General features: G+C 40.6%; 1 pseudogene; it reads right to left on the bottom strand.

The window, feature by feature from the left end:
- Positions 1-6,525: 6,525 nt before the first annotated feature.
- LOC149102803 (ATP-binding cassette sub-family C member 4 pseudogene) lies at positions 6,526-7,260 on the bottom strand (annotated as a pseudogene).
- Positions 7,261-11,185: the final 3,925 nt, after the last annotated feature.

Genomic DNA, 11,185 nt, shown 5'->3' with positions numbered 1-11,185 from the left:
AAGCCAATTGGCTTCTGTACATGTACTTTGATCGCTGGAAAAAAAAAAAAAAGGTTTAAACAATAGAGTATTTCTGTCTGGAAGCTATTAGCTGATAGTTGCCCCGCGGAAATTTGATGTTCCTAAAACAAATATGCTAGTTTTAAGAACATCAAATTTCCAAGGGGCAACAATCAGACCGAGAGTCTCGAGACAACATTGTATTGTCTTTATTGTTCACCACTAAATTTTCCCCGCGCCACTTCGATTGAAACGCTTGCGGCGACTTAAAAACGAGTCAAACTTCAAGGTGTGTCGCTTAAAAGCGTGTCTGCTGAGTGTCGGGACTATCTTACGGGTCGTCTGCGAGGTAGCAAGAATCATGGAAACCAAGTTGACGGTTAACGGCGATTTATTGCTTCAAATAGTAATGATCGTAAACTGAAATAACAATATAACGAATTTCTAATCAATTTACCTGAAATGCTGTGTAACATAAGATCAAGGGGGCGTTAACAATCTACGTGTCTACGTCGATAACGCGACAAAATAACAACTAACAACGTAAATTAACATAAACTAATCATTATAAACTATGTTAAAACTACTCGAGATTGTATAAACAATCAAAAGATGAACATTTGCGGCTGATCAACAGCTCATAATAGCCTAGTCTTAAATGTGGGCGTTCACTAAATAATGCTCGAATTTATGCGATGTTCTCTTTATGAATCTAAGACAATCAAAATTGTGTTACGTACGATTCTGTACAAAAATCTGCTTTCGCCCAAAATAGAACAAACTAAATCTAAACAAACTAAATACAACTACGAAATTCACTTACATATCGGTCCCGCTTGTACCAAGGTTAGGAAACGAAGAACAGCAAAGTTACTACTAATCAAGGCGAAATCTTTCGAAACTCTGTTAAAGGGACGCTAACTAAGTATTTATATGCGCGTGGTGACGCTAAAAGATCCGATTACAAAACCAATAGGAAACTAGATAAGCATACGTAAACATTGTAACTCAGTTCTTTACTAAGACCTAGGCGCGCAATCAAGCTAATCGATAATTGATTTAATAAAAGTTGAGACTTTGTCTAGTATCCTCAACATCGATAATTACATAGAATTATTTTCAGCTTTAATAAGGGCTCCCCGAAAGTAACGTTAATTTTGTACCCAACCTCGTCCCCGGGGTCGTCCGGAGAGGACCAGAGTCTTCTCCGGCCCGCCATTTTAAAAAGTGGAGAAGGCCCTGAGGACGAGCTGTTTTACTATAGTTTTTTACACTGAATTTGGATTAATTTGTTAGAGATTAAAGTTTAAAGAACCCCGCGAGTAACGACCCTCCAGAGAATAGAGGACCTATGAGGAACTTACTAAGAGAAAAACTATCTGATATCAAGCGCAATGAGGATGGAACAGCCTGACTGCAGAACTGAAAAGCTTGTAGAGTTATTTGTGATTATATATCGAGCTTAACTTAGTGATTTTTTTTTTGAAACTATGATTTATAAGCTGCATTTATCAGCCAGCAGAGTCAAATGATAAAGAGAAATCAGCTGCATTTCGATATAATGCGACCATTATACTCTCGCTCAACAGTACCAACATTTGAGGCCTTTTTTAACCCAGAGATTGCGTAAGCAATCTATAAGGTTTTAGTTGTGGTGTAGATTATGCAAATGATATGCAAATAATGTCCTTCCATCATCTGTAAACTTTTTGGAGTAATTTTACTGACCAGTAGATAAAGTTCCTGAAATCACTGTATTATTCAATATTGTAGGCACATGTGTCGTTTTACATTACTAGGTCTAGCTGCGTTTGTTGCACTTTGTTTTATTTGCTTTCTGGGTATAGTTCAGTTAACATCTCTATTACAATTCTAATCTTAAATTTAGGGATCGGAGATTCATGAGACTCTGAAATACCCAGCAGGACATGGGTTCTAATTTCTGGTGACGGAAAACCAGATCACCAACCATATATGGCCAGGTTAAGGTGGCCGAACACAGTTTTCGCGCGCGCTTTTGCTGATGCAATTCAGCGCGCGCACAAGGATTGCAAAAAACAAACATGCTGTCAATAGAGCGATCATTTTATTTACGCAACACCCGCACTATCTGCGTTATTTTTCTCTATAACTGAACGCAGTGTATTGATGGCTTTAGTCTTTTATTACAAAGATATGTTAGAAAAGGTAACGATGCAAAGAACCCAGCAATTCTCAGCTTTTTCTTTGTTACCGAAAGAACCCAGTTAAATGCAGCGCATGCGTAGTAAGTCAAAAAATTGCGACTGAATGAAAATTGCACTTTCGGAAATACGCCTATTACTCGAAAACCACTCATTAGAATTTCACGAAATTTGGCACGAAAATACTTAAGGAAATAAGTAACTGGAGTATTGAAAATAATTGAATTTCAACAAAGGAAATTCTAGATATTCCAGTGAACCTTCAACAAGGGATAATTAAAGATCTCTCTGTTAAATTATTAGCAAAATGGTGTTAACTTGTGAGAATCGTTACAAGCTCGTTGCATGCAAAATATAAAGAAAATCTAATGATTTTCTATAAATAAACGAAACCGATTTTAAAGGCCTGTTTATGTTTATTCATGTTGCCATGGCAACGGTGCATACGTCAGCTTAACCATCAAAAAACCAAAGTTTGTGTTGTTAACTTGCTTGCTGCCAGTTTTGGCGACCGAGGGACCAAGGGTTTTAGAGGAAAAGGTGAATGAACACAGGTATCAAAAACTGTGTTCAGCCACCCTAACAAGTTTAAATTGTCAATATTACAACCAGAGCCCTTGCTGTATATGCACCGCGCGACATGCGATCAAAGAATGGGTGGCGCGAACTAGAGCATGACGGCAAATCCATGTTCTGTTCGCCTATATCGATCAAATTCGCGGACCGTCGCTCGATCCGAGCCAAATTTGATTCGCCGTGTCGAGTAAATGGTGTCATAAACCACGAGAGTTCATCGAAAGGGATTCCTTTCCGTTTTTCAAAGCTGACATTGCAGAAGTTTATATCTTTGATCTGTCTGATACAAATGGCGGGTTCGTGGATCCATCGTGGTCATCGTGGTTTCGATCTTCGAGAAAGAAAGATACAGTTATTGTTGCTAATCTGTTCGGAATAGTTTGAAACACCGTTAAAAAAGAAAGATCCTGAATGCCGATTAAATAAAGAATTTCAAGCGATCAAAGCTCCAGAGACAAGCGAAACCCGGAAATACTTCTCCGCTCGAAGGATAAGATATAGGCAGCTTTCTGTGAGGCGCTCTTGAGCAATATTTCCAAACAGAAAAAATGGGTCTCACTTGGAAAAATGGGTAAAACTTGGAAAAATCATTCACACTTTCAAAACTTGGTCACGCCACAGGCGGCTCAAGCGCGAGATGAGAAGAAATAATTTTAATTATCAAAAGTTCTCATAGTTCTTTGTGAATCTAGTACCAGGTTGCACAGCTTTGACGCCAGGTAACGCCACGATTTCATCTTGTAGGTTGACTTGATGACTTAACCCAGGTTAAGAATGTCAGTTCTCCTCAGATCGTATTTAGCGGTATTTCTAAAATCTATAATTTTTTTGTGACTGTAGGAACATAATCGTTGTTAATAGCTTTAAAAATTGTACAAACTATTTTTTAATATATCACGGAATAGGTTTACCTGCTCTTACTAAAAATCATGCAATAAAACACCATTCCTGTACGTGCACATTGTACATTAGTTTCTTTCGTGACAAATGTCTTCTTATGGCGTGGAATTTTTTGTTGTCGATACAGAGCGTACTGAGAGGAAAAATCTCGAATGTGCAAATTTCAGTTTTGTAGCACATTGAGTGATAAACTAGAAGATAGAAGGGTCCGATTTCGAGCCCTGGTGCTCAGGGTTGGGTAGCCTGCGAACGCAGACGTATTTCCGGCTGTCGCTTGTTTCCGCCGAAAAATAACGTCTGCGAACCTGAGCCAGGAAACGATTTCTGTGACGTAGGAATTTTAAGCCAATCACAGTTTAGCTCAAGTAACCCCAGAACTACTGCACGAGGTATTCGCTGCGAGGAGCACTCGAGTTTCATTGTATCATGGAATCTGATTGGCCAAAGAGAAACAAAAGTCATTACTTCACAGAAATCGTTTCCTGGCTCGGGTTCGCAGACGTTATTTTTCGGCGGAAACAAGCGACAGCCGGAAATACGTCTGCGTTCGCAGGCTAAGGGTTGGGCAATACACTTTACCATTAGTGTTTCTCTTCTCCATGCAACTGACCTGACCACATGCTAAGAAGGAGACGGAGTAGGGGTAGGCTCGATTACCAGCCGCTGTTCGGGGAAGGAGCCCGCGCTCCTCCCCCGAAGGCACGGCTGGACGCGTGAAGATTCTTTTGTAAGTCTTAGCCAATCAGTTAACAGCCCACAGATTTTTGTCGGGCATAAATTATCTCGTCAGTTCGGATTGCGGCCCGGGATGGCGGACGATGTGGAATTGATAAAACCTCAGAGACAATCAAGATCGAAAGTTTAAAAATTCACGACAAGAAACAATAGAATAATTGGTCAATGGCCAAGATGTGTTCTTTTTTTAGCCAACAGGGTCGGGAAAATTTGAGTCTTTTGCTTCCGGGACGTCAGATAACCAGTCAACAAAGACTAAACATTGGGCTCAAGAGACCAACCAGTCAGTCAAATAGGTGTGTTACCTTCTTTAAGGATAGCGACAGCAGTCTCTGGCGAAGCCGGGCAAAATTAATTTTTTTAAAACGAGCTAAATCGCGGGTAAAGCAAACCGAACTAGCAAGACATCCGGCAAGACATACATGACAAGTTTCAGGGTATCAACTTAACAGTGGAAACCATGCAGACCAACATGTCACCTTTGACATGGATGACCAGTTTGCTAATGCATCAGCCAATTCCAGCAGTGCCCATCCCCCCCCGGGCAACCGCGGGGCATTTGCTCACGCTGTCAGTCCCGGGGGTGGGGCATCCGCAATTTTATCGCGGCCCGGGGGCTGGGCATTTGCGTACCCCGGGGCGACCCCCGGGCATTCGACACACGTGTTTTGGAAAGTGCCATGGATGAGTCCATCGGGAAAGACGAGGCGTTTGTCGATCAATGGCTTGTCCGTCAGGGACTAGGGAAACTTGCAGATGTTTTTAAAGGTATGTTTTCTCAATTTTAGATATTTCTTCATTACTTGTAAGCATATAAATATAAGCGACAAGGTGAACTATATTTTGTTTATCACAAAAAAATCACTGACGTGAACACGACTATTTCGCATTTCGCATTCAAAACTAGCCTGGTATTTTTTAAATTCATGAAAGTGGAGTTAAAATACTTAAGATTTGCGAATTCAAATGATGCGATCTTCAAGACAGATCTTGCGAGCTTAAAATGCAATGCATCATCATTTAAAATGTCTTGATTCTTCACAGAAAAAGAAGCCTGCGATTACAGGCGCCTATCATCGCTCGCGGCTGGGGGCACGTCCGCCGCAATCCCAGAAAAAAATGCAATCAGAATCAACTAACACGCACTGTTGTCCTTGAAGTCTTACTGTTGCATTGAAATACTGAACATTTGACGGTTTTATTCACTGATTAATTAAAAACCTGCAGAGGTGTTGGAAGGCGACGATCTCGGGGGCGGGGCATTTGCCCTCTTTCTTCGTTCCCACCCCGGGGCATTTAGACAGCTTATGTGTCCCCACCCCGGGGAATTTGCCCATTTTTTTAAAAAAATGCTAATGCCCGGAGGTTAGCCCGGGGGGGGGGGGGGGATGGGCACTGCTGGAATTGACTGATGCATAAACCGCAGTCGAACGGGGCTGCTCTACTCAAAAAACGAACTCTTCCTTAGAACACATTATCCATGTATATAGCGCTCTTCCGCTGCAATAAAGTGGAACAAAATAGGTTGGAAAAACAAAATTTCAAAAAAGAGAACGGCAAATGTACAAATGTTTCGACCCGTAGGTGTCATGTGGAACTGTCTAGATTGTAATCAGATGACATTTCCGGCGACCAGGAGCGCCGCATGAATTAAATTATGAATTTACGTCACAGACATGGTGTGCCGCTCACGCGTGCAGCCGTCTCTTTTCGGGGAGGAACGTAGACCGGACTCGAGAAAGCGGCGGAAATCGAGCCTAGAGTAGGGGTTGATGGAGTAGCCATCCTCTGTAATGTGGAGGCTTTGCAATAAGTAAGAAGAAGTGGCTAAGCGTCTTATGTAAAACATTTTAATGTTTAAATACATCTTAATTTGAAGAGTTAAAACTCTTAACATTCCAAGAATACTAATAGCACTAAGAACTTGACTTGCTACTACATGTAATCTCGGAAGACGTGGATATCCATCTTAGAATGGATGCATAGACGCTTAGCCACTCACTGCAAAATTGTTCCCTCCGTCAAAAATGGTTCGCTACTCGGATACGTTCTGACTGTGTAACCAATATTTGACGGCTATGCTACCGAGTAACAAGCAGAGTTGCGGCGTATTCTTCGATTAAGCCCATCTTGGTATACTCTTTATTATTGCCAAGTTTGTAGAAAACACATTGTCTAGCAGCTGCGTACATGAGCTCAAAATCCAGTCTAATTTAAAAGTTTGTAACAATAAAAATGACAATTTAAGGCTCCCAGACTGACCCTCTGAATCAGTGAGCTTTCCTTCTGGTTTGATTGGCATGATTCACCAGCTCAGCAAACAATCCACCGTTTCTTATCAACATCTCAGGCTTGTCAAACTCCACCACTCGTCCAACATTAAGAACCAGCACCTTATCATAGTCCATGATCGTGTTTAGTATGAGCAATGGTTGGCACTGTGGAATCCTTAAACTTGTCACGAATCACATCCTGGATCAGACGATCAGTCTTGAAATCCACATTAGCGGTGGCTTCATCCATGATAATGACCTTGCTTTTCTGGACTAGAGCACGAGCCAAACACACTAACTGCCTCTCACCAACACTGAAGTTAGATCCTGCCTCTTTAAGTTGGTAATCTAGTTGTCCAGGAAGTTTCTCTACCTTTAACTTTAACGGCACTACTTTAAGGGTAGACCATAGCTCCAGATCTGTGTACCTTGAGAATGGGTCCGTGTTTCTTCTCAAGCTACCTCCAAAGCGTACCGGGTCTTGGGCAATCACGGCCATGGAACGTCGAGCCCTTTGAAGATTAAGGCTTCTAATGTCAACACCGTCAATAAAAACCTGGGCAAAACAAACGCAATAGTACATTCAGTTTGTTGATCGACGGACCCGTAAAACTTCAGTCTTGGGAATAAAGCTTGCAAATCGAATACAATTTTAACTTAAAATAAATAATGCAACTCAGAGTGTTGTTTTCCCGTGTCAGCAACAGCAGATTAAATACCAAAGTGCTGCAGCGTGGTTATTGTACCATAAAAGTGAATAACACTTTAATTTAAATGTATACGAGGATTACCTGCCCTTCTGGTTCTGGCATACGCAAAAGTGCTGCAACAATGGACGACTTGCCAGCTCCTGTTCGGCCTGCCACACCTATCTTCTCCTTGTCGGTAACTGATAGGTTGACATCCCTCCGCACACGACGACCGCCTTCAAGGTACTTTAAGAACAAATCTCTGATGGCTATGCTTCCACTGCTCTGTGGCCATGACTCAGGCGGATAACTCTCTGTGCTTTATCCGGGCTCTGCTTCCAAACCAGCGTACGAAATAACTCTTTCTACTGACGTCATGAGATTTTCAACTTCAGAACATGCTCTGATACCATACTGAACTTCATCTAATGATTCCAGCAAGAAAGCAAGGGACATACCAGCTAGGGCTGAGGGGAGATCGTCCGGTGAAAATAGTAATACAAAGATTAGTGAAGTCGATTGATCGATTACACAAAATATTGATAACTTTGTATGCTATGGTGTCTTTCCATTTACTACTAATGTAATATATCAAATTAAAGCTTATATAGCTGGCTACCAAACTACACCAAGAATTTTGAAATAAAAGGAATTGCTGATTTTTTCACGACCACTAAATGCGAACGCCCTAATCACCTTTTGGAAGCTATAAGTCAAAGCGAATTTTATTTTTCGCCAATTTATTTTTTTTCCTCGGTTTCATGACAAAAAGCGCTAAAAAAGCATGTCTACGTTTTGCCATATTCAATTGCAGTAAAAAGTTACAGAATACTATCGAAATAGGATTTAAAAAATGTGAAGTGATCGTACAAAAATCGCTCTCAGAGAAAAAACATTTCGAAAGGAGCAATTCGCAGACACGTGTTTGTTTTTTATATGTTAATCTAGCTACTGTCCAAATTTGAGGGCAATTTGAGGGCAACTCTTTAAAGAGTCTGCTTCAAGCGAAAAAAATTATTCGAGGAAACAGCGCTGAGAAAAACAAACCCGGCCCACAAAATACCGTCAACTGGGTTCTCAGATCACTGAGCCAATCAGCGCTTGGAAAGTTTACTACTATTAACCTCGCTCCTCGCGGTGAAATTTACTCGGGAATCTCCGAAAAACCGTTGTGTTTCGCAATACGCTCAAAGCGGAGAGATAATTTTTCCGTAGTTCGGTTTTTCTTGAAGCTGATCTGGCAAAATGGAGACGACGAAAGAGGACACGAACGCTAGAGTGGCTGGGCGAAGAAAACAAACAAAAGAAAGCGCAGCGGAGCAAATGTGCATGGATAATATTCCAATGGGTCTCAATGAGTCCGACGATTCATCGGTATCAGACTCAACGAAAGAGTCGCTGTAAACTTCGCTGTTATCGCTGTCAAGTTCTCAATTTTATGCAGAACCTTTCTCGATCTTTTTGCCCCCTTGATACGAAAGCTATAGCTTCATCCTCAAGGCCAACTTTCGCTTCTTCACTCATTGATGTATTTTTATTAGTTTTTCTCTTTTTCAAACTGGTCCACGGAGTTTTACGTGGTCCATGTTTACTTATAACTTACTAGAATTATAGGGAAAATGCTTGGATTAACAATGCTGATCAACCGAGTAGCCAGCCAATTCGTGGTATCCGTATAGGTAATATTCCCGCGAAAGTAATCTCGGTTGATTGCATACTACACGTTATAGGGCTGTCAATCAAGAGGGAACTTTTACTTCCTGCCATAACGTAAAACTGCCTTTTCTCTGCCAATATTAAGTTTTTCTCAATTTTTGTTTTCAAAAATTAGAGATTAGTCTTCGACCATTACTTTGACCCAAAAATCCAAATTTGAAGAAAATCGTCGATCTGAATGTACACGGTAACCCTTAAGGTTATTCCCCTGAGATAAAACTGTCAATATATTTTTCAGGTTCAAATTTTGTCCACTGAATATTTATCATATGAGAACTTAAATTATATAAAAGAACGGGGGGCGGGGTGCTCATGTTCGTTAAGGAGCAGTGAGGCGTTGAAAATGTCCCATTTTGGCATTATTTAATGCTTATTACAAGAACGCATTCCAAGTTATTGTCAAATCTTTGTGAGCCCAGACTCATGAAAACACGCCTCAAACTACAGTTAATACTTGTGTCGGACACAAATAAACTTTTTAAGTTTGATTTTGACAGACAGATGAATCCTTGTTAAAATATTGGAACCAAATTGTTTGCCACGGTCATCAATCAAACTGTAAAATAGAAAAGACTACAGTGCAGCTGCTATTTTCCTTATTTATTCAATTTTCAACAATAAAAATCAGATCAGTCTTTTCTCCCGTAAAGCTATTAATTAGTTGATTAAAATGACTGGAAAAAAATCGGAGCAACTCTCTTACTGCAGGAGAGGAACTTGTCACGGGTTCCAAAGTACCGTCGGATTGGCTACAACTGAAATCAGGGCACTCAGAGAACTTGGACTTCACTCTTTATTCTTCGTACTTCGCTAAACGTCTACGTTGTACAACTCGTTGATGTAAAATCGTAAATCTTCAAGATGTAAATCGTAAATCGTCGAGATGTAAAATCGCCTGACAATGAACAGAGTACTTTACTTATACTAAAGCAATACACGATTGCATCATGTAAGTGTAAGGAACAAAATCAAGACGGCTAAATAAAGTCAGCTTGAAACTAATGACAAACTAAAAGGCATGAATAGACATCTGAATAGAGTCAGCTTCATTGAAATCGTCAACTAACTAAACTCAGTTTACAAGATACATGTGCCAACAAGACTTAACAGAAGTTATATGTTAGGCTGTATATTCAGCGTAAAAAGCTGCATAAAGATACATTATTTTTGGGCTGAGGTCAAAAGGAAAATTGAAACTAGAACAAAATAGCTTTTCTTTATACTTTCTTACTGTACAAAACCGTAGTTTGAACAGCGACCATCTTTACGCGAGCGTATTGAAACTTATTTACTTAAAAACACAATATAGATTGCTTTATCGCAAGTCCGCTGTTTGTTTAAGTTCCGAACATAAAAGATGTTTGACAAATTTTAGCCAAACAATGCTCCAGCAAAGTAGAAGTCCTATTTTTAACACCAGGCTATATTTTTCCCCTGACGAAGGTGATGTTACACGAGCCGATTTTTAACGGCTTTTTTTAATCCATGTTACACGAGACAACTTTGGACGCAACTTTGTTGCAGCAACGGTCGGCAACGGTATGTTACACGAGACAATTTTTAACGCAACATGCAAAATTCGGGCAACAATGTTGCAGGTTTTTGAACCGCTCTCAAAAACCTGCAGCATGTTCCTGCGACGAAATGTTGCGATAAAAGTCGCCCTGTGCGCCACGCTACACGACATCGATTTAAAAATTGTTGCGTTAAAAATCGGCTTGTGTAACACATGCCGGCAAGTGCAGTGCATCACTCATTGAGTGGTGTTTACTATAAAAACAAGATAAGGAAATCCTTTACTTCAAGCTGGATGAATCGTTTGTTCGCTTGGGCTAGATGTAATATACCAAACAAGAGAGGCCGTGTTTCATTGGAATATCTAAACACCGAGAAGGGGGATGAAAATACGGCGCGCAGCAGAGTATTTTTGACGAAATGTAATAAGCTTGACATAGAACGAAGTCCTTCCGCATTTTGCACTCTTCTTGGATTGAATACTGGTCTGTTGTAAGCAGGTCGCCCTTTGGCCAGCAAACAATTGGAAGGCATCCGGCATCCTGACGGCAATCCATCCTAAGATAAGACCGGTTTTCACTCGAGTGCCGAAACTAAT

The sequence above is a fragment of the Orbicella faveolata genome, unplaced genomic scaffold (assembly GCF_042242905.1).
Source record: "Orbicella faveolata isolate gen_17 unplaced genomic scaffold, um_ofav_v1 contig_35, whole genome shotgun sequence".
Classification (NCBI taxonomy): domain Eukaryota; kingdom Metazoa; phylum Cnidaria; class Anthozoa; order Scleractinia; family Merulinidae; genus Orbicella; species Orbicella faveolata.
This window is presented reverse-complemented; position numbering and strand designations above follow the sequence as displayed.